Below are 24920 nucleotides of genomic sequence, written 5' to 3' on the forward strand. Positions count from 1 at the left end.
TTTATATTTTGTTACCTTTCTTTGAGTGAAGGCTCACTTATTTGAATTGCTTTTTCATCAAGTTCTTGTCCTTGACAGATTGATAAGAGTACACCTATAATATCAGAGCTTAGTCTAATCTTGATTAAGAATTATTACTCCTTCTTCTTGATAAGATATAAGCATATTAGAAGTTGTGGATTACCCTCTTCTGAATTGATATTGTCCTCAGTATTTTCTTTGTTCTCAAGTCCTCTCTTCTATTTGTCTTGAGCGATATTAGACATCTTCTCTTTTCTAAGTATTATCACGGCAGAACTTATTGAAATAAAGAGTGCAATAGCACAAATGAAAAAACAATTAAGGGAGTTAATACTTGCGATGCATCAACTCAATTTACCACCACAAGGAGCAACAAGATTGGCAAGAAGTGAAGATATAGAAATGATTGGAGTTGCTTTAACATCTGTGCCAAATCATGTCCTTTCTCCTATGGTGAAACGTCCTTCCAGTGTTAGAAAACCAAATTTTATGCTTCACAATTTTGATAACTTGCAATTGATATTAAGTGGAATGATGTTTTACTTATTAGCCAATTTCTCTACAGATTACAATATGAGGTAAAAAAATTAATGCTCAACTTACCTGATCCTCAAACATTGAGTCAAGCAATTGATTTTGTTGTGAAGTGTGACAATCACCTTTTTGAATTACGATCTGAGAATCGTACAAGTGGCCTTCAACGTTACTATAATTCAATGGCAACACCAATATCTCTTCAACACATACATTCTGAAGTAGAAGATATGCAAATTGATGTAGTATGTTTCAAACCTCTTATTGAGCAAGAAAAGACTTGTCGTCGTCAAGAAGGTTTATGTTTATATTGTAGAGAACCAAAATACACTGCTCAATATTGTCAAAAGAAATGATGCAACCACAAAATGAAGAGTATGGTTGTGAAAGATGACAATATGTCAAAAAACGAGTTTGTCCAGCTACAATAGGGACCGTGCGGCTGGAATTTTGTACAACATCTCGTAAAGGTCCTATTCTCTCCTCAGAGCCCTCTCCTTGTTTTAGATTAAATGTTATTTTAGGACCTAAACATTACAAAGCCTTCGACTTGTTAGATTCAAGAGCCTCAGTGTGTTTCTTAGATGAAGAATTTATCAAAAGATATAACATATCTTTAGTAAAGAAAACTAAACTTGTTCATGTAGAAGTCATAGATAGTCGTCCATTATTTTCTGGAGATATTACTCACAAAACCCTTCTTATAGAAGTAATAATCAATGGTCATAATAGCTTTGTAGTATTTAATATCATTGGATCTCCTTCTAATCTAGTCATTTTAGATTTATTGTGGTTAGAAAAATACAACCCTTAAATAGATTAGATTTCCCAAATTCTTACTTTCTCTAAAAGTATAACTAATAGTGTAGTTAATCAAGTAGAGAGTCTTAAGTCTAGTTTAATTAAATCCGTGTTTATAGGTGCAAAAGCTTTCTTGCATGCTATTATAAAAGAATCACCATATATTATTTATGCCACACCTGTTTCTACTGGTGGAAAGACTTCAAGTGGCATTCTAAGCTAATATCAAGAATTTCAAGATATATTTGAAAAAAAAATGCGAATACACTCCCGAAACATTGTCCCTATGATTGCTCAATTGATCTTCAAGAAGGAGCACAACCGCCATTTGGACCAATCTATAGTTTATCACAAAATGAGTTGACTTAATTCAAGGAGTATATTGAAGAAAATCTAGCCAAGAATTTCATATGCCATTCTAAATCTTCGATAGGAGCTCCAATTCTATTTGTGAAGAAAAAAGATGGATCATTACGGATGTGTGTTGATTATCGAAGACTCAATAAGATTACCATCAAGAATAGGTATCTACTATCTTTAATATCTAGACTTCTTGATCAGCTGAATCAATCTAAGATCTATATAAAAATAGAACTCTAAGGAGCATACAATTTAGTACACATCAAAGAAGGAGATGAATGGAAGACTGCGTTTCGAACTAGATATGGACATTTTGAATACAACATCATGCCTTTTGGACTTACAAATGCACCAACAGCTTTTCAACATCTAATGAATGATGTTTTTTGAGAGTTTTTGGATGATTTTGTGATCTGTTATCTAGGTGACATCTTGATCTATTCTAAGAATCCAGAAGAACATGAACTTTATGTTCATCGTGTATTACAAAAATTACGAGATGCAGGACTCTATGCCAAGATAGAAAAGTATATATTCCACACTATTCAAGTCGAGTTCTTAGGAAACATCATTTCAAATAATGGACTTATGATAGATCCTAAGAAAGTTCAAACTATTATAGATTGAAAGATCCCCAAAACGGTAAGAGATGTCCAATGCTTTTTGGAATTTGCCAACTACTATCGGATCTTCATCAAAGACTTCTCTTGAGTTGCTTCTCCACTTATACGTTTGACTTGTAAAGACAAACTCCAATGGAATCAAGAAACGAAAGTTGCTTTTGAATCTTTGAAGACAACGTTTGTTTCTGCACCAATCTTGTATCGTGTTGATTTTTCCAAAGCATTCTTTATGGAAGTAGATGCATCAGACTTTGCTCTCAGTGTGGTTTTGTCACAAATTGGAACAGATGACAAACTTCATCTAATAGCCTTTCATTAAAGAAAATTCTCAGCAGCATAAATTAATTATGAGATCCATGACAAAGAACTTCTTGCAACTGAGGATTCTTTTCAAGAATGGCATCATTATCTAGAAGGCGCTTCCAGTCCAATCACCGTGTATATGGATCACAAGAACCTCGAGTATTTCATGTCAACACAGGTATTAAATCATCGTTAAGCTCGTTGGAGCATGTCTTTATCAAGATTCGACTTCATCATCACTTATCGACCAAGAAAACAACAAGGTTTATGCAATGCCTTGTTTAAACGTTCATATCTTGCACCAAAAGAAGGAGTTGCAACTTTTGAGCAACAAAGAACGGTTCTCTTGAAGCTGGAATAATTTCATTTTCGAGAAATAAAATCAACATTGATTATTGATTTAACTTTTATCAAGCAAGTTCAGTTAAGTATATCTTCAAACCTTCTTGTTCATGATATCAAGAATAATTCTTCTAAATCTCATGATCCCTCTAAATTCAAAAATAACCTACTCTATTTTGAAGGATGCCTATGTGTTCCAGAAGGAGAAGCACGTTTACATATTCTTCAAGCTCGTCACGACTTCCCAGCAGCAGGACATTTTGGATACAATAAGACTTTGGAGCTGATATCTAGGGATTTTTGATGGCCTCAAATGTGGAAGGCAATCAAAGATTTTGTACAATCATGTGATTTTTGCTCAAGATCAAAAACTCCTGGTCATCGCCTTTTTGGACTTCTTCAGCCATTATCCATTCCAAAACAACCATGGTCTTTTGTTTTTATGGACTTCATCACAGATCTTCCAATCTCAGGTTCTTTTGATTCTATATTCGTGATAGTAGATCATTTTACCAAGATGGCACATTTTGTACCATGTACAAAATCTATCACAGGTGAAAAAACAGCTAAGCTCTTTCTTCACAATATCTATCGCTATCATGGATTATCCAAGGATATTATATTAGATAGGAGAACTCAATTTGTATGAAGATTTTAGTAGATTCTTTTCAAGATTCTAAAAGTGGATATAAAACTATCTTCGACATTCCATCCTCAAACTGATGGACAAACGGAGCGTGTTAATCAAATTTTGGAGCAATATTTAAGATGTACCATTAACTACCAACAAGATGATTGGATAATTCTTTTGCCATTGGCAGAGTTTGCTTACAATAATATAGTACATTCTTCTATAAAATAAATACCTTTTTTTACTAATTATGGTTATCATCCATGACTTGATACTTTTGACTTTTCAAAAGTTGATAATCATGCTGTAAAAGATTTGGCAATTCATTTGTCAAATCTACATGCAATGATGAAGGTGTAGTTAAAAGAGGCTCAAGAATAATAAAAGGTCAATGTGGATGTCTATCGAAAGAAACAACCACCATTCTACTTGAGTGATAAGGTATGGTTACTTCATCACAATATCAAGACCACTCATCCTTGTGACAAGTTGGACTATCGAAGGTTGGGACCATTTTCTATTTCTACACAAATCAATCCAGTTGTATATCGTTTACATCTATTGGAGTCAATGAAAATCCATCCAATATTCCACGTGTCTCTTCTTGAACCATACAAGACAGTGGACATACCAAAAAGATGACAAGCTCTACCTCTTTCTATAGAAGTGGACAATAATAAAGAGTTTAAAGTAGCAGAAGTCTTAGATTCAAGGCGGCGCCAAAATAAATTAGAATATCTTGTCTATTAGTACGGATATGATATTAGTGAACGCACATGGGAGCCTGTAAAGAATCTTATAAATACAGCAAAGGCGGTGGAGGCTTTTCATTGATGACATCCATTAAAATCAAGATAAAAATCTTCTTTATAAAAGAAACAATATCTAGGCAAGATAACATTCTACTTTCAATCTTTGTTTGTAGCTTCTTTATAGTTGTAATGCTCAGGAGATGGAGAACCAACAACTAGCAGATTCGACTCAAGAGCCTTCATTTGCTCACTTGTCGGACGAGACATTACGATTTTCACAACCTTCAAGATAATGCAATCGAGATGAAGATCTTCAAGAACGACATGTTCTTCTTCAAATAGATGGCGAGATACAATGCGTTTAGTATCACAACTTAGGAAGGGACTCCCGATGTTTGGTGATTTTACTAGAGGTAGAAACAACTCCTGATGGTGTTCTAAATGTTCTATTCGAAGGAAGTTATGAAGGTCTCAACAATGACCAAATAATTGGGTGGTCTTCCTGTCCTAGTATGAGACACTACCGATGGTTGAGAGGCCCTATCAATCATCTTTGAAGAGAATAAAGATCAGAATATGTGGCGAATACAATTTGTCACATCATAGATTTTCTCAATATATGATGACTACTCCTCGTGGAACTCGTCCCTAAAAGGGGGGATAATGTCATGGACATACTCATAATTACATATACAAATATGTAGAAGTAAGTAAAAGTAGATAAAAGTAAATTAATTCTATAGTATTTGATATGGAAGCTTCCTAGAAGCTTTATAGATGCTACTTTGACTTCATAGGTATCTTTAATTGACTTTTTGGATTAGAAACGTCGTCAACAAGTTGGCCATGTGCCACACATGTTGTTAGCTTGAAGACCAAGCTATCTATGTGGCCCACACATAGAAAAACTTGCCTTGTAAGTCAAGGCATGTGTCCTACAAAGTCAACACATATTAGAGGTCCTATAGAACATCGCCACGTAGTCTCTAGTTAGGTAGTATATATAGAGACAAGAGTGAAGTCTTCTTCACTCTTGTCAACTCCTTTCTTGCTTCCAGTCTAGTTTTAAGGGTCTCTAGTTTCTTTGTGTTTTGGCAATAGCCATTCTAGTTTTTCTTTCAATATACATACTTGTTTATTTATATTTTGTTACCTTTCTTTGAGTGAAGGCACACTTGTCTGAATTACTTTTTCATCAAATTCTTATCCTTGACATCTAGATAATAGACAACAAAATCATCTAAAAGCTCTCGAAAGACATCATTCATTAGATATTGGAATGCTGTTGGTACATTTTTAAGTCCAAAAGATATGATATTGTATTAAAAATGTCCATACCTTGTTTGAAATGTAATCTTCTATTCATCTTCTTCTTTGATGCGTACCAGATTGTGTGCTCCTCGTAGATCTATTTTTGTATAGATCTTAGCTTGATTCAACTGATCAAGGAGTCCAAATATCAAAGGTAGCGGGTACTTATTTTTGATAGTGATATTTTTGATAATCAACTTACATCCGTAATAATCAACTCTTGTTGGAGATTTGGAATGGCATGTGAAGTTCTTGGCTAAATTTTCTTCAATATACTTTTTGAGTTGAGCTAACTCATTTTGAAATAAATTGTAGATTGGTCCAAATGGCGATTGTGCTCTTTCTTAAAGGTCAATTGAGCAGTCATAGGAACAATGTTCCAGAAGAGTATCTACATTCTTTTTTTCAAATATATCTTAAAAATCTTGATATTGGCTTGGAATGCCACTTGAAGTCTTTCCATCGATAGAAAAAAGTGTGGCATATATCACACAAGGTGATCTTTCTTTTGTAGCATGCAAGAAAGCTCTTATACCTACAAATATAGGTTTAATTATAGTAGATTTATGACTTTTTACTTCATTAACTATGCTCTTAGTTATACTTTCAGAAAAGTCAAGACTACGAGAAGTCCAATCTATTTTAGGATTATATTTTTTTAGACATGATAAACCTAAAATGACTAGATTAAAAGGAGATTTAATGATATTAAATATTACAAAGCTACTATGATCATTTGTTGTTATTTCTATAGGAAGGATTTTACTAGTAACATCTCTTGTAGACAACGGACGATCATCTATGACTTCTACATGAATAGATTTAGTTTTCTTCACTAAAAGTATGCTATGTCTTTTAGCAAATTCTTCATCTAAGAAACATGCTAAGGCTCCTGAATCTAGCAATGGAGAGGCTTTGTGATATTTAGGTCCTAGAATAATATTTATCGTAAAACATGGAGAGGGTTCTGAGGAGAGGATAGGACCTTCACTAGACATTGTACAAGATTCCAACTACACACTCCATATTGTAGTTGAATAAATTCGTTTTTCAATATACTATCTTCTTTAATCATCATACTCCTCATTTTATTGTTACATTGCTTCTTCGGGCAATGTTGAGTAGTGTGTTTAGGTTCTCCTTAATATAAGCACAATCCTTCGTGACGACAACGAGTCTTTTCTTGCTCAATAAGAATTTTGAAACGTATCGCATTAATTTACATATCCTCTACTTCCAAATGTATGTGTTGAGGAGATGTTGGTGTTGCCATTGAATTATAGTAATGTAATTATATTACGTGTTACTTTGCTCAAGAATGCATCGGATACTTAGATGTGGAAGGTGAGATTATGTTTCATAAGTTGCCAAGAAATCCTAATAGATTTCACCCATATGAGAAGAATATAATCTGAATTTCAATTCAAAAGTGCTTAAAACACTCTTCTTAGTAGTCTTAATCATACCTAAATCCCAATTACCTTGTTACTTTCATATTTAAGCAATTTAGATTTTTCTTGTAAACTCCAATCTTAATTAATGAGCTTTAATAAGCTGTAACATCCAATCCGACCATCCACTTAATGTAGAATTTTGCAAGCAATTGTCAATTTAAATCTTCTAAATGCTCAAGAATTTTTAGTCCAATCCAACTTACAGATTGTGAGAAAACCTCCAAAAATTGCACCAGTGTCACTCAGCCGCCAACTTGAAAAGTGAAGCAGAAATCCCAACAATGATTTCTCCTTCTCCAATCATCAAATTTGTTTCAAAATTGGTGTGGAGCTTGATCTTTAAGTCTTCCAATACCATGCCAATTTTCACCTTAATCCGACTAATAGAACTTTAGATATCATAGAAATCCTATCCAACCTCAAACTGCCACTTTTTGAAACTCTTTTGTACTAAAAACTAGATATCTCTAAACCATGCCATTAGATTACCAAAAAATTTTGTATAAACTTAGTAGATCCAATAATCTAAAGAATATCATATTTTTAACCGTAGATGTTATGCCAATTGCAGAAACTAGCCAAAATTGCTAGCCCTAATTATATTATATAAAATCCAAATCTGTCACGGACACAGAAATACAGACTCGAGATCTAACAAGAAGTTCAAGAAGAACTGCCAAGAACTAGATTAATCAGATGAGAACAACACCAGAGAGGTGAGCTAGAGCTCCAAGAAATGTGTTGTTGAGACTGAAGAACTCTTCAGCCTCGATTCCAATATATACTTCTATTTAGGAAGCTTTTCAAGCAACTTCTACCAACTAGAAAGCTTCTAGAAGGTTCCAGAGACTTGCTTCTAGAAGGTTCCAGAGACTTGCTTCTAGAAGGTTCTAGAAACTTATCTCTAGAAGGTTCTAAAGACTATGTCTCTAATATCTTCTACCAACTAAAAAGCTTTTAGAAGGTTTCAGAGACTTGCTTCTAGAAGGTTCTAGAAACTTGTCTCTAGAAGGTTCTAAGGATTATGTCTCTAACATCATCCCTTCCTTTAGCTTCGAGGTCTCTGAGAAGCAATGTTGTTGATCAATACCAACGTAAGAAAATGAAGATCTGTCGCATAACGTCTGCTATGAACTCCAACTGTTGTTCACGAGGCAAGTGGTTCATCGGCCCTTGAAGCCAACGGTACTGGCCCACTCCTTCAACTTCTGACCAAGCATGAACTTCCGTGTCCTTATTATGAAATTGTCCAGCAAACACGCCTTCTGGCTGACCATCGTAAGCAAACTCGAACTCAAATTCAAGGTGAATTTATGATTTCTTTATGTTTCTTCTGTAAGTTCTTTAAGACTCTTTTGGAATTTAATTAAAAATTGATTAATATTATTAAAATTTAATTAGAGCTTGTTTAAGATTTTATTAGAGTTGTTAGGATCTTCTTGTTGCAAGTTCTATTTTACCTTCTAAAGCTAGGTACTCAATAAATTCTCAAGCAAACTTCACAAAATACAACACTATATTTTTTTATTGAATTATTTAATTACTTTCAAACTTGATAAAAATATTACAAACTAAATCAACTATTAGCTCATAAAAATATTTTCAATCTAATTAGCATATTGCAAAAAATCAAAGAAATTAACATTGATCTTTAAAATCCAAAATCCAAGATCCTAACCTAATTGAATTTTAATAACTTGACTATCAATTTTTAGTTTTTAAATTAATTTTTTATTGAATCTACTTTTATTTTATCTTATTAAATATCTATATATTTTTTTAAACTATTTTGTCTTATTTATTATTCTACAAAGTAATTAGAAGCTTTTTTTAGAAAAAGATAATATCATCAATAAATTTATTTAGTACCTTCCTGTCTTTTATCCACGCCTTACTAAAGTATATATTTTTTTTCTTTCACTTTATAGTCATATTACAACATAACAATGTATAAAAGATTTTGAATGTTGGATAAATTTCTTGACAAGATTTTTATCAATATAATCCTTCAAAACAATAATTTTAATCTACAAGAAGTTATAAATTGGTCCAAATGATTGTTGACATCTTTTTTAAAGATCAATTTTATAATTATATGGTTGATGTTTTAGCAATATATCAACATTTTTTTTTAAATAAAAACATCTTAGTATTCTTTATATTATTCAAAGATTCTATTGTAACCTTAATTTAAATGAAGACATGGTATTGAAAAAATAACAAATATATTTCCATCTTTTGTAGCTTGAATAAATGTCTTGGCTTCCAAAAATAAAGATCAATATGGTTTGGTGTCATTGAAATTAGATCTTAAAGTGAGCTTTTGTAATTTTCAATTAATATCATGATTTTGTAATTTAAGATAAGACAAGCCAAATACCACTAGATTTGAAGAATATTGAATAATGTTGAAGAGAATGTTTGATAATTGATCTTATAATATCACTTTCAATGGTTTGATTTCTTTTATGATGCTTCTAAATGCAAGTGATTATCCATCAATAATTTCTATTTAAGCTATTGGGATCTTTTTTGAAAATATCAATTTTTATTGTGATATAAATTCTTTTATCTATAAAATATGCTAAGGCTTTAATATCTACAGATGCTTGAATTAAAATTTTATGATTTGAAGTTTTAATATCTATAAAAAAAAAATTAAAACATAATCTAGAATTTGGTGGTAATATAAGACTTATATTTGATGGTTAAAAAATTTCTAACTACAAGATCTCTATTCCAACTAGATATCTCTATTTTTTTATTTTTTAATAATCAAATTCATGTTCCTTGTTTTAAATCTTATTGATTTGATGCAAAAATCTTGTACATTATAAAATATTTTTTAAAAAATATAAATAAAAATTTATATAACAATATCTATTTTTTTCTTCTTATGTCAATAGCTTGAATTAAGTTATATTAATTGGCATAGGTTTTGGCCTTGATGAATAAGTTTCTAAAAACTTAGGAGTTATTGTTATGACTTGTTTTATTCCTTTTCAATTATATCTTTGTACTTTAAACCTTTCAAAACACTAATTATTGCATGCAGTAGCTTAAGTTATAAATTATTCTAATAAATCTAATTTTTGCATTATTAATAATAAATCTTTGATATTATTTTTTAATCCATATTGAAATTAATTGATAATGGTCTTATCATTCTAATCCATATTACAAGTAAGATTTTGGAATTCAACAACATTAATGGTAGTTAATTATAACACTTATTGTAAAGATTAGAGTTTTTTTTGTAACTTTTCTTTGATTATTTTTTTTGAATGTGGCCATAAATATTTCTAAGAATGTATTCAAATCACACAGAAGTTGTGAATTTTTTTCCATCAAAGGTACAAACTAAAAGAAAGCACTTTCAAATAAAAATGCATCTATAAATCCAACTTGAATAAATCCGTTAAATTATTGAGATGGATGTAACTTTTAATGTAATTTTATTTGTTATAGAAACCCTTAAAATTTTGATCTTGTTCCATCAAACTTATTAGGCATATCAATCTTTACTTCTTTTATATTTCTAATAGTAAGACTTTTTATATTAACTTTTGAAGTTGATCTACTTCCTTTTCTCAATTGCAAAACTTCTTGGAGAAGCCATTGGACCTAATTATTGATTTCTTCTATAGGCCTAGAAATAATACTTTCATAGTTGACATAGGTAACATATAAAATTTTGTGATTTAAGACTATTGACAAGCTTATGATAATTTGCAATAGTTATAAACCTATTTTCACTTCTATCAAATGTTGCATCCATAATTTTTTTATTTTTTTTATTTATAATAAATAACTTTAACAAATCCAAAAATAAAACTAGAAGAGAGTAATTTCAAATCTCTAATATTAAATTAATTTTTTTTTATAAAGAGAGATAATCTATTATTTCAATTAAAGAATCATTGTTAGAAAATAAAAATTGTTAGTTTAAATGTAGGTAGTATAAAATTTTTGAAATAAAATAAATAAAAAATATGGAATAATCTACTTGCTTCTAAAACAAAATTAGTTTAATAAATCAACACTTTTTTCTAACTATTAAAAACAAAAATCATGCCAAAACTTTAAAGAAGTAATCTACCCTTGTAACCCTTAAAGAAAGAAAGTAGATAAATTAAAGATAGAAATAGGATAGAAAATAGAATGGCTATTTTCAAATACAAAGAGACTAAAGACTCTTATCTTTAGATAAGAATATAAGAAATATATTATCAAGAGTGAAAAAGGCTTCATTCTTGCTTCTATTTATAATATTTATCAATAAATTATGTAGAAATGCCATATAGGTCTTATGACACATATTTAACTTATGGAACATGTATCTAATTTTTAGGGCAAGTTTCCAATATGTGCATCTTATGGCCAATTTGTAATATAAGTGGCTAAATGTGGAGCATGTGGCCAATTTTTGAACAAGTTATTAACCTATCAATAACTTATAAATATATGTAAAGTTTTCTTAGCTTCTAAGAAGCTTTTCAACAAGATATCAACAATTTAATCTACTTCTATTTACTTCTATCTACTTCTGCTTATCTAAGTAAATATATTTATTAATATAGCCATCCATTACAACCTAAATAAAATCTATTATTTTTTTTCATATTTTGTAATTATAATTTTGAAATTAAAAGTTGATGGTTTATTAAATATGTATTAATATTTGGCAAGCCTATTTTTTAATATTTTTTCAATAAAGAAATCTTTATCTTTATATATTAGAATACTTTACTTTACATAATTTTCTTTCAAGTGGCATTGCCTTCTGTAAATTTCTTGTATGCTAAGAAATTCTGCCTTGAACTCCCTTTGTAATTGCACTTCTATATTTGATTCCACAATTCTATCACAAGGACTATTTTAAAAATTAAAAATTTATCATGACCATTTTTGACAAATTAGCATTTATTGGATTTATTTTGTATATTTTCTCTTCAATAAATGATTCAAAAAAAAGATGTATCTACTTAAAAAAAAAAAAAAAAAAAAAAAAAAAAAAACAATAAATTTATTCTAAGTTCAATAATTTATTAAAAAAAAATACTTTATTATAAATAATAATTTATCTAAAGTATAATAAATATTTTTTATATCAAAAAAAGGTGATGGTATTTGATTTTAAGTTGATTGTCATTTAAAATTGTCATTCTTTTCTTAAACAAAAGATGCAAAAAAAATTCTCTTATATAATAACAAATTACAATTGGCATCAGGTTGAATTCAATCATTGATTTGATTTGAATAAATTGATTGTTATCAATCAATTGAAATTGATTGCATTGGAATTATTGATGAGGAATGTCAAAAGTTGAGTTACAAATAACTTTGATTAGATTCAATTGTTCATTTGGTTCTAAAATTCTAAATTTATCTAAATGTGATTTTTTTTAATAACCACATTTTTTTATTATTTAATTTAAAATAGGAATATATATATATATATATATATATATAAGAGACTAAATAAGGGGAGTTAAAACAAGTAAAACTAAGATTTTAAGTCAATGATAAGTATAATGAACAAAATATGGAAAACAAAGTGAAATGTCAATACAATAAAATATTCTTTCCACTAAAAGATAATTTTGTCTCCACTTCACAGGAACATTTACATGGATAGCAAAACAAACAAACAGAGAATCAAATAAGTCATAAAAGTATATTTTTTTCATATATGGAGTTATGTAAATAGGCACACACTGAATGGTTTTCTTTCTTCTTCTTCTTCTTTTCTGGTAACAGAGTTCTTTGTTATTCATGCAATAACAAAGAAATCTTGCTAATTGAGCATGTGATGAGATAAATGTGATGAGACAAATGTAATAATTATTCATAAGTTAGACGTTCAAAAAAATTGCATTCTGTTCGGTGTTTATATAGAATGTTTACAATCTTACAAGCTGTTCCATATTAGTGAAATTCTCTATATGTCTAATATTCGCCACAGTGCAATATATCATTTTTGATTAAGTAATAGAATAGATCAATACAGCATGACAGCAGAGCATTGACAAGTGACATTAGAATATCTACCATTTGTATGCAAGGCTGCCTAGTTTCACCGTCAGCTGCACATGGATGTGAACTTTGTTTACTGCTTTATATTGATGTCGACTACTACCCGAATGCAGCTTGCATCATGTAATCCCCAATGCAGTATCTTCAGTCCTTTGGAGTGAACATCTCACACAAGGAATCTCTACGACATGTTTCCCACGTTGGCACCATCATGATGACTCCCGAATAGAGATAGATCGACGTAATCCAGAAATTTGTCCCGAGATAGGTATCTTCAGAGTCGTAGGCTCCTGTGATGTGTGTTCAAAACGACTGTGAACTATCTTGAATTCCACACAGAGGCCTACGACTCTAAGGATGCCTACCACGACACATGTAATCACTGAAGCAGTGAGGTGTGTTCATGACTGCCAGTGTTCAAATACTGTCACACCAACCAAACACATCAGCAGGCCCGAAAGACAAGGAACTCTCAACCGTTCACACTCGCTGCACGATGGACGCTACGACTCAAAATAATATCACCACAGATAGCAGGACACACTTAACCAAGGTCCGACAACACGTCTTTTGAGAAAGATATACATAACAAAGTACCTTGGGAAAATCACTCAGTCCAGCTCGTGGACATTGATAACAAAGGGAATCGCGACAGAAAGGAATGGCGTGAAGAGAGAGAGAGAGAGAGAGAGAGAGAGAGAGATCGAATCCAGTGAGAATCGTGTTGGAACTAATCGCTTCGCACAATTTCTACTAAGTGTACAAGTGAAAATGCATAAAGAGACAATGAAGCGAGTTGCAATTAGGAACCAGCAATATCTCAGGAGCCTTCAATAGAAGTTACTGCAGGAGAAACTGGAATTCTTAAAAGGTACATTTCACAGCAGGAATTGATGCGCAGTAACGAAGGTAAAGATATGCATAGTAGTGTTCCCTGCCTAAACAGAAGGATTCAGAAAGGAGCACCTCGCATAGCGCCCCAGAGAACGTGGTCACATGTCACAAAAAAACCCTCTTGCAAAACGTGACCCCCCACTACCAACTAATTCAACAACAGACAGATCTATATACATAAACATCCACACACATGACACAAACAGCGATTGTCACGTCAGGCTAGGATGACATTACTTTGCACCACGTCAACGTCACATCCAAACAGGTCACACAACAAATTAGTGAGATCCCACAGCAGCCAAGCCGCAGATGCAACAGGTACAGTGATCGAATGAGGTGCACCGACACTGCAAATGAGAGAACTTCAGACATCAGCACATCGTTGATAAAGCCACGGCTGTGTAAAATACACTGCTAACTATGCAACGACGGCGAAAATAGTAGCCTGCCGAACACAGTAAGCTGCGGTCGCAACATGTGGATTGCCGTGAGGCGCGGCATAAAGAGGAAACCAAAAAAGAAAAATAGTGGACGTCCACAAAGCGCGCATCGGAAACTAGGTGGCACAGGTACATACTAATAATAGAAAGGTGACATGGTGATAGTTTCTTCAGAATCCTCTACGCAGGAGAGTGAAAGACGACGACGACGACGACTGCGACAAAACGCTTGAGCGAGAGGGAAGGGGCCTGTCTCGGCCATGGCGGGCCTGCCAACTGAATTTGGGTTCTACTGTGTAGACAGAGCCATCTTATATCGTTTCATATTCTTTGGGCATCAGCAGCGGGGCCCCAATTGGCTGTCAAGATTTGACGTCCTTGTCTGTTGACGTATAGAAGGGAGAAAAGTTAAAATGGCCATGAAGGCTGGAATGAACGACCTCCCAGGTCATACCCCAGAGTAGTACGTTGCCCACGGGGTTCGATCCCACAACTGCCACGGCAGAAGAACATGGACCTCATCTGTGCACCAGGGTTTTTGTTTTAACTGTAAAACAAAAACCCATAATATTCCATTTTCACGTCTTACTTACACGTGTCCAATTTTGTATTTCAGTTGGCGTCGGCTGGCTTAACTTGCGGCCCCTTGAAGTGGGTAGTAAGAGGCTTTTTGTGGCCCACCTACCTTGTGGCCCACACTGCTAAATAAGCAGTGTCCATCACTTCGTGGCTGACGTCCATTCTTTGTCTCCCCTCAAACCTATTTCATTGTAAAGTATTTTGAGCCCGGTTCTGCAGGATAAGCATGCAAGGTTGTCATTTTGTGCTTTCCATGAGCTTGGTTCTTGTTTTAGTCATACTCTTTGAAAACTGAGCTTGAGAAACAAAATTCTTTGTTGTTTTGTGAGTGTGAACCAAGAATTCGGTTAGTTTCTTGTTGAGATAAGTGATTTGATTGTACCTTAGTGAAACAGTACTAGATTCCCTACTCACTCCTTCGTTTTCTATTTTATTTCAGTTGAATAGAATCTTTCATCAATTGTCATTGATACTTGTTCCCATGTTCATATATATATATATATATATATATATACATACATATGTGTGTGTGTAGGGGAATACTCAACCAAATCATGATGAAAAAAAAAATATACATATATATATATATATATATATATATCATCCAAACATCATGAAAAAAAAATGACCTCTAAATTCATTTTTCCGTCACTGAATCCAAAAGTAATGAAAACCCATCACATTCATCATTGTTACCACATTCTAACTCACGAGTAGTGGGTCAATTTAGTAAAAGCCTGGATCTATTTAACATTCTCTTCTATTCATCAAGAGTCCGAAAATATCTTCATGAAAGCAGAAAAAAATATTGATTCCAGTATACAGAAGTTGAATTTTAGACATCAATAAATATATATAGCAAAGATAGTGTCTTAGTAACATCAAAGAACCAGCTTATCTGAGGGTAAGGCTGTGATGGGCTGGGTCAATGCTCAATCTTTTTTGAGGTGCCAAATCCTTTTAGTTGCAGGAGAGAAGCTCCTTTAATGAGGAGATCCCTTTTATGGGGCCAGATGCTGAAAAGCCAGAGCCAGAGCCAAGGCCAAAACCAGAGTATCCATACTATTGGATCACTACTTGGGAAAGAGGTGTGGTGTGGATGGAGGTTGAGGCATTGCCAGAGGATAAGATCTCAGCTCAGCCTTTCTGATGGTCCTGCAAGACAGACAGAGTCACAGACAAAGTGTGGGACAGGATGGCAATTCATAGCAGAGACTCACTTCATCCTCCCCAAGGACAAGGACGAGGACAAAGACTCAGACTTAACACACATAGCCAAGTTGGGTACCACCTCCCCCTCTCCCCTCCCTCAGTACCTCCACTGTAATGAAAAACCCATTAAATACTCCCCCCCCCCCAAAAAAAATAAAAAATAAAAATAAAAATAAAAAGTGCAATGGAAAAAGGATTGGAGGCTATGGTTTGTTGCTGCCACCAACAGTGAAAGCAGAAAGATAAGAAACAAACATATTTGAACATGTGATGATATATTACTATTTTAGTATCTTGGGACATTATATCTAAACAAAAGGAATAAAAAGGATGGAATCAGCGACACTGGGGCATCAAATAACTGACAAGTGGAGGTATGAGAAAGAAATATCTAGTTGAATGGTTCAAGCCATGGGGAAGATAAGATTCCCCAGTATTGGTGGCAGAGTGGAATACTATGGCCATGATGGTGGTCAAGAAGGCCATTTAAGAGGACCAGAAGGGAAACATGAAGGAACACAAAGCAACCCTGGCCCAATTTCAGGAGCAGCCTACAATATAGAATAGGACCAAACTGTAGATGGGTGCCTTGGATGGTGATGTCATTTTAATTCATATAATTCATCCATCAAGGCCTTACGTGAGGGTCCTACTAAGCTTTATGCTCACATTGGCCTGAGTACCTCCCTTCTCGGGCCACCCACCTTGACCAAGCTTCAGTGAGAGACTAATTCAAAGTCAAAACAATCCCTCTTTTCTTAATTTTTAAAAGTTTTATTTTTAGATTCCATACCAGAAGAGTTAAAATAAAAAAATAAAAAAAAACAAACAAACAAACAAACAAAAAACCAAACCAAATTAACAAACAAACAAACAAACAAACAAACAAAAAACCAAACCAAATTAACAAACAAACAAACAAGAAACAAACAAAAAACCAAACCAAATTAACAAACAAACAAACAAACAAACAAACAAACAAACAAAAAACCAAACCAAATTAACAAACAAACAAACAAGAAACAAAAGTTGATGATAAATAAAATCAATTCATTTTTTTATATATTTTTTGATTCACTAGGTCTCATACATATTACTCTCATTAGTCTTAAAGACATTGCTTACCTCAAGTATATCTGATGTATAAAATTTATATGATAAAAAAAACATGTATTTGAGTTTAGATTCTAATTATTTTTGTTTTAATAACAAGAACATTTCATTTAGTATAATACATTTAACATATGTTCTATCAACAACTCATTATGAATATTATGAATAATTATAATAAAAGTGACTAATAAAGTAATGATTTTACATTCTTTAAAAGATATATTTCTAAAAAAACTTAGACATAAATTACTATAAAAAGAAAATAAAAAGAAAAAGAAGAAAAAATATTAGTATAAAGAAGAGTCAAAATAAGAAGAAAAAACTTAGCATAAAGAGATTAAAAGATGAAGAAAAACAAGAGCTACTATAAAAAGGATTAGAAGAAAGAAATTAATACATTAGTGTAAATAGAATAGTAATTAGCCGGCCATGTATTATAAAACATAAGGTAGTTAAATCACCTTAAGTAATTAAGGTAGTTAAAAATAAATTAGTTTTACTAAGTTCAAATTGTATTAAATAAAACTCATTATATGGTAGCTATAAATATCTATAATTATATATTATAAATATTGTAAGAATATTTGTAATAAAGAGTTTATAATTCACATTCTAATATATCACGTCGTTAAATCTTTCTTATTTTTTAATAAGTTATAAGTATTACAAAAAAAGATTCATGAAGATCTTTAGGTTTCTCAACAAAAAATAGAAAGAGTTTTGAAGATAAGACCAATGGTGATAAGTCAAGGCTCATTAAATAAAAGTTATATTCTACTTCAAAGTGATTGATATCAATTTACTATTTTAATATTGATAAAGACATGAAAGATTATAAAAAAAAAGTCATTGAAGAACAAAAATTACTAAGTTGGTTTTGGAGTTTGATGTCACGGACATACATATAATTACCTATATGAATAGATAAAAGTATGTAAAAGTAGGTTAATTGTGTAATATCTTCTAGAGAAGCTTCTTAGAAGCTTCATAGACGCTGCTTTGACTTTATAGGAGTCTATAGTTGACTTTTAGGTTAGAAACTTGGTCAACAAGTTAGCCATGTGCCACGCATGTTGGAAGCTTAAAGAACAAGCTAACTACGTGGTCCATCCATAGAAAACTTGCCTTGCAAGCAAAGGCATGTGGCCTAGAAAGTCAACATATATTGGAGGACTTATAGAACATCGCCACGTGGCTTCTAGTTAGATAGTATATATAGAGGCAAGAGTGAAGCCCTCTTCACTCTTGTCAACTCCTTTCTTGCTTCTAGTCTAGTTTCAAGGGTCTCTAGTTTTCTTGTATTTTGGCAATAGCCATTCCAGTTTCTTTCTTAATATACATATTTCTATTTTGTCCCATTTCTTTTTGAGAAAAGTCTCACTTACTCTTTAGCTTTCATCGAGTTCTTGTCCTTGACAGATTGACAAGAGTACACTTACAATATCAGAGCTTTGTCTTTTCTTGATTAAGAGTGGATTACCCCTTTTTCTTGATAAGACATAAGCGCATTAGAAGTTGCGGATTACCCTCTTTTAAACTGATATTGTTCTTAGTATTTTCTTTGTTATCAATTCCTCTCTTCTATTTGTTTTGAGCGTTGTTAGACATCTTCTCTTTTCTAAGTGCTACTATGGCAGAACTTGTTGAAATGAAGAGTGCAATGGCACAGATGCAAGAACAATTGAGGGAGTTAATGCTTGCGATGCATCAACTCAATTTACCACCACAAGGAGCAACAAGAATGGTAGGAAGTGAAGATATAGAGATGATTGGGGCTGCTTCAACATCTGCACCAAACCATGTCCCTTCTCCCAGAATGGAACACCCTTCGAGTGTTAGAGAACCGAGAGTTGCCTTGCCCGAGAAGTTTGATGGTACCAGATCCAAGTTTCGAGGATTCATCAATCAGGTCCAACTAGTGATTGAACTTCAACCCCAGAGCTATCCAACTCCAGGGTCACAAGTTAGATTCATTGGTACACTTCTTTCAGGTTCAGCATTGTCATGGTTTTCATCTTTTCTTGAACGACGAGATCCAATATTGGATAATCTGGAGGCTTTTTTGGCGGAGTTTCGATCCATGTTTGGAGAACATGATGCAATTCGTGTTGCAACCAACAAGATCCGTATTTTGCGACAAGGCAATCGATCAGTAACATTATATGCTTCGCAATTTCGACAACTTGCAACTGATATCAAGTGGGATGATGCCGCACTTGTGAGTCAATTTCTCTACGGATTACAATATGAGGTAAAGAAATTGATGCTTAATTTACCTGATCCTCAAACATTGAGTCAAGCAATTGACTTTGCTGTGAAGTGCGACAATCGACTTTTTGAATTTCGATCCGAGAGTCGCACAAGTGGGCCTCAACGTTACTACAATTCAATGGCAACACCGACGTCTCCTCAACACATACCTTCAGAAGTAGAGGATATGCAAATTGATGCGGTACGTTTCAAACCTCTTACTGAGCAAGAAAAGTCTCGTCGTCGACAAGAAGGATTGTGCTTATATTGTGGAGAACCTAAGCACACTGCTCAACATTGTCCAAAGAAGCGACGTAACTACAAAATGAGGAGTACGACTGTGAAAGAAGACAGTATGTCGGAAAACGAGTACGTCCAGCTACAATAGGGACCGTGCGGCTGGAATCTTGTACAACTTCTAATGAAGGTCCTATCCTCTCCTCAGAACCATCTCCTTGTTTTATAATAGATGTGCGTTTAGGACCTAATAATTACAAAGCCTCTGCCTTGATAGATTCAGGAGCCTCAGCTTGTTTTTTAGATGAAGAATTTGCTAGATGTCATAGAATATCATTAATACAAAAAACTAAACCTGTACACGTAGAAGTCATAGATGGTCGTCCGTTGTCTTCTGGAGATGTAACTCACGAAACACTTCCTGTAGATGTAGTAATAAATGGTCATAGTAGTTGCGTAATTTTTAATATAATTAGATCTCCCTCTAATCCAGTAATTTTAGGCTTATCATGGTTAGAAAAGTATAATCCTCGAATAGATTGGATTTCTCGTAAACTTCATTTTCCTCAGAGCATTAGTAACAGTTCTATTAACCAAGTAAAAAACCATGACTCTAGTATAGTAAAACTCACACCTATAGGTGCAAAAGCATTTATACACGCAGCAAAAGAAGGATCAACTTTTGCTATTTATGCTGCACCTATTTCTGAAAGCGTAAAGACTTCAAGTGGCATTCCAAGTCAATATCAGGATTATCAAGACGTTTTTGAGAAAAAGAATGCAGATATTCTTCCTGAGCATCGCCCATACGATTGTTCAATCGATCTCAAGGAAGGAACTCAGCCACCATTTGGACCAATTTACAGTTTATCGCAAGATGAGTTGGCTGAACTCAAGACATATATTGACGAGAATTTAGCGAAGAATTTCATACGCCATTCAAAATCTCCAGCAGGAGCTCCAATTTTATTCGTAAAGAAAAAAGATGGATCTTTACGAATGTGTGTTGACTATCGAGGACTCAACAAGATCGCAATCAAGAATAGGTATCCATTACCTTTGATATCAGGACTCCTTGACCAGTTAAATCAAGCTAAGATCTATACAAAAATAGATCTAAGAGGAGCATATAATCTAGTACGGATCAAAGAAGGAGATGAATGGAAGACTGCGTTTCGAACCAGGTACGGGCATTTTGAATATAATGTCATGCCTTTTGGACTCACGAATGCACCAGCTGCTTTTCAACATCTCATGAATGATGTATTTCGTGAATTCTTAGACAATTTTGTCGTCTGCTATCTAGACGATATCCTGATTTATTCTAAGAATGTTGAAGAACATGAAATACATGTTCGTCAAGTATTACAAAAACTCAGAGATGCAGGATTGTACGCCAAGATGGAAAAGTGTGTATTTCACACTACTCAAGTTGACTTTTTAGGATACATCATTTCAAATGATGGTCTTATGATGGATTCTAAGAAAGTCCAAACAATCATGGATTGGAAGATTCCAAAGACTGTGAGAGATGTCCAATGTTTCTTGGGATTTGCCAATTACTATCGGATCTTCATCAAAGACTTCTCACGAGTTGCAGCTCCACTTACACGCTTGACTAGTAAAGATAAATTCCAATGGAATCAAGAAGCGGAAGCAGCATTTGAAGCCTTGAAGACATCGTTTGTCTCTGCACCAGTCTTATATCGTGTTGATTTTTCCAAGGCATTTTTTATGGAAATAGACGCATCAGATTTTGCCTTGGGTGCAGTTTTATCACAAATGGGAACAGATGACAAACTTCATCCGATAGCTTTTCATTCAAGAAAATTCTCAGCAGCCGAGATCAATTATGAGATCCATGATAAAGAACTTCTTGCAATCGTGGATTCCTTTCAAGAATGGCGTCATTATCTAGAAGGTGCTTCTAGTCCAGTCACTGTGTATACAGATCACAAGAACCTCGAGTATTTCATGTCAGCACGCGTGTTGAATCGTCGTCAAGCTCGTTGGAGTATGTCTTTGTCAAGATTCGACTTCATTATCACTTATCGGCCAGGAAAACAACAAGGTTTGTCCGATGCCCTGTCTAGACGTTCTTATTTTGCACCAAAAGAAGGAGATGCAGCTTTTGAGCAACAAAGAACGGTCCTCTTGAAACCGGAGCAATTTCATCTCCGAGCAGTGAAATCAACATTGACTGTTGATTCAACTTTTCTCAAGCAAATCCAGTCCAGTATGTCCTGAGACCCTCTTGTTCATGATATCGAGAATAATTCTTCCAAGTCTCATGATTCTTCTAAGTTCGAGTTCAAGAATAATCTATTATATTTTGAAGGACGCCTATATGTTCCAGAAGGAAAAGCACGTTTGCGTGTTCTTCAAGCACGTCATGACTTTCCAGCAGCAGGGCACTTTGGATATAATAAGACTTTGGAACTCATATCAAGAGATTTTTGGTGGCCACAAATGTGGAAGTCAGTCAAAGACTTTGTACAATCATGTGATATTTGTTCAAGATCAAAAATTCCTCGACATCGACCTTACGGACTTCTTCAGCCATTACCTATACCAGAACAACCATGGTCTTCTGTTTCTATGGATTTCATCACAGATCTTCCAAACTCAAGATCTTATGATTCTATATTTGTGATAGTAGATCGTTTCACCAAGATGGCACATTTTATGCCATGTACAAAATCTATCACAGGTGAAGAAACAGCTAAGCTTTTCATTGATAATATCTATCGCTATCATGGATTACCTAAAGATATCATATCGGATAGGGGAACTCAATTTGTGTCGAGATTCTGGAGGACTCTTTTCAAGATTTTAAAAGTGGACATAAAGCTATCTTCAGCTTTCCATCCTCAAACTGATGGACAAACAGAGCGCGTAAACCAAGTCTTGGAACAGTATTTAAGGTGTACCATCAACTACCAACAAGATGATTGGACAAACCTTCTGCCATTGGCAGAGTTTGCTTATAATAATACGGTACATTCCTCCACGCAACAAACACCTTTCTTTGCCAATTATGGCTATCATCCACGACTTGATACTTTTGATTTTTTAAAAGTTGATAATCCTGCAGCAGAAGATATGGCAAATCGGTTGTCAGAGTTACATGCAATAATGAAGGCGCAGTTGAAGAAAGCTCAAGAACGACAAAAGATAAATGCAGATGTATATCGTAAAGAGCAACCACAACTCAACGTGGGTGATAAGGTATGGCTACTTCGTCGCAATATCAAGACCACTCGACCTTGTGACAAATTGGACTATCGTAGGCTTGGCCCCTTTTCTGTTTCTGAACAGATCAACCCAGTTGCATATCGGTTACATCTACCGGAGTCAATGAAGATCCATCCTGTATTCCACGTGTCTCTTCTTGAACCATATAAGACAGTGGATATACAAGGAAGAAGACAAATGCCACCGCCTCCTATAGAAGTAGATAATAATGAAGAATTTGAGGTGGAAGAGATATTAGACTCAAGGCGGCGCCGAAATAAGCTGGAATATCTTGTTCATTGGTGCCGATATGATATTAGTGAGCGCACATGGGAGCCATCCAGGAATCTAGCAAATGCATCAGCTAAAGTCAAAGTTTTTCATCAACGACATCCATCAAAACCAAGATGAAAACCTCTCTTATAAAAGAGACAAGATTGAGGCAAGATAACATTCAATTTCTTATCCTTGTTTGTAACTTCTTTGCATTTTGTGACGCTAATTAGATGGAGAGCCAACAACCAGCGGATTCAACTCAAGAACCTTCGTTTGCTGACTTACCGGATGAGACATTGCGATTGTCACAACCTTCAAGATGACGCAACCGAAATGAAGACCCTCAAGAACGACATGTTCTTCCTCGAATAGATGGTGAGATACAACGCGTTTGGTATCACGACCTTGGAAGAGATTCTCGATGTTTGGTGATATTATTGGAGATAGGAACGACTCCTGATGGTGTTTCAAATGTATTATTTGAAGGAAGTTATGAAGGCCTCAACAGTGATCAAATAACAGGGTGGTCTTCTCGCCCTGGAATGGGACACTATCGATGGCTAAGAGGACCCATCAACTATCTTCGAAGAGAACAAAGATCAGAGTATGTAGCAAATACAATTCGCCGCATATTAGATTTTCTCAATATATAATCACCGCTCCTCGTGGAACTCGTCCCTAGAAGGGGGGGTAATGTCACGGACATACATATAATTACCTATATGAATAGATAAAAGTATGTAAAAGTAGGTTAATTGTGTAATATCTTCTAGAGAAGCTTCTTAGAAGCTTCATAGACGCTGCTTTGACTTTATAGGAGTCTATAGTTGACTTTTAGGTTAGAAACTTGGTCAACAAGTTAGCCATGTGCTACGCATGTTGGAAGCTTAAAGAACAAGCTAACTACGTGGTCCATCCATAGAAAACTTGCCTTGCAAGCAAAGGCATGTGGCCTAGAAAGTCAACATATATTGGAGGACTTATAGAACATCGCCACGTGGCTTCTAGTTAGATAGTATATATAGAGGCAAGAGTGAAGCCCTCTTCACTCTTGTCAACTCCTTTCTTGCTTCTAGTCTAGTTTCAAGGGTCTCTAGTTTTCTTGTATTTTGGCAATAGCCATTCCAGTTTCTTTCTTAATATACATATTTCTATTTTGTCCCATTTCTTTTTGAGAAAAGTCTCACTTACTCTTTAGCTTTCATCGAGTTCTTGTCCTTGATATTTGATGGCTTAATAATTGACTTTGATTTTAGTATTGACTTTGATTCTAAAAAACTTATATCAATGTAAAGAACATAAATCTTAAAGAAAGAAATCCTCAACATACTCTTGTGTTACTCAAAAAGACCAAAAAATTATTTAAATATAATAATATATTAAATTAAAATGGCTATTGCCAACAACAAAAAAAATAAAAATTCTTGAAATAAGATTACATTGACAAGAATAAAGAAAACTTCACTCTTTCTTCCATATATATTATCTAACTAAGAGCTATGTGGTGATATTCT

At 33.7% G+C, this 24920-nt stretch overlaps 2 long non-coding RNA genes across 2 annotated transcripts; one reads left to right on the top strand and one right to left on the bottom strand.

The window, feature by feature from the left end:
* Positions 1-12987: 12987 nt before the first annotated feature.
* Positions 12988-14836, bottom strand: LOC141044921 (uncharacterized). The gene is made up of 2 exons (XR_012216716.2): positions 14643-14836; positions 12988-14412 (listed from the first exon to the last, which is right to left on the bottom strand). It is a non-coding gene; the product is annotated as an uncharacterized LOC141044921 (long non-coding RNA).
* A 6314-nt stretch (positions 14837-21150) lies between these two features.
* Positions 21151-24570, top strand: LOC149986449 (uncharacterized). Its single transcript, XR_016500713.1, has 2 exons — positions 21151-23124; positions 23637-24570. It is a non-coding gene; the product is annotated as an uncharacterized LOC149986449 (long non-coding RNA).
* Positions 24571-24920: the final 350 nt, after the last annotated feature.

Source organism: Physcomitrium patens, chromosome 24, assembly GCF_059467195.1.
Source record: "Physcomitrium patens ecotype Gransden chromosome 24, ASM5946719v1, whole genome shotgun sequence".
NCBI classification, from domain to species: Eukaryota; Viridiplantae; Streptophyta; class Bryopsida; order Funariales; family Funariaceae; genus Physcomitrium; species Physcomitrium patens.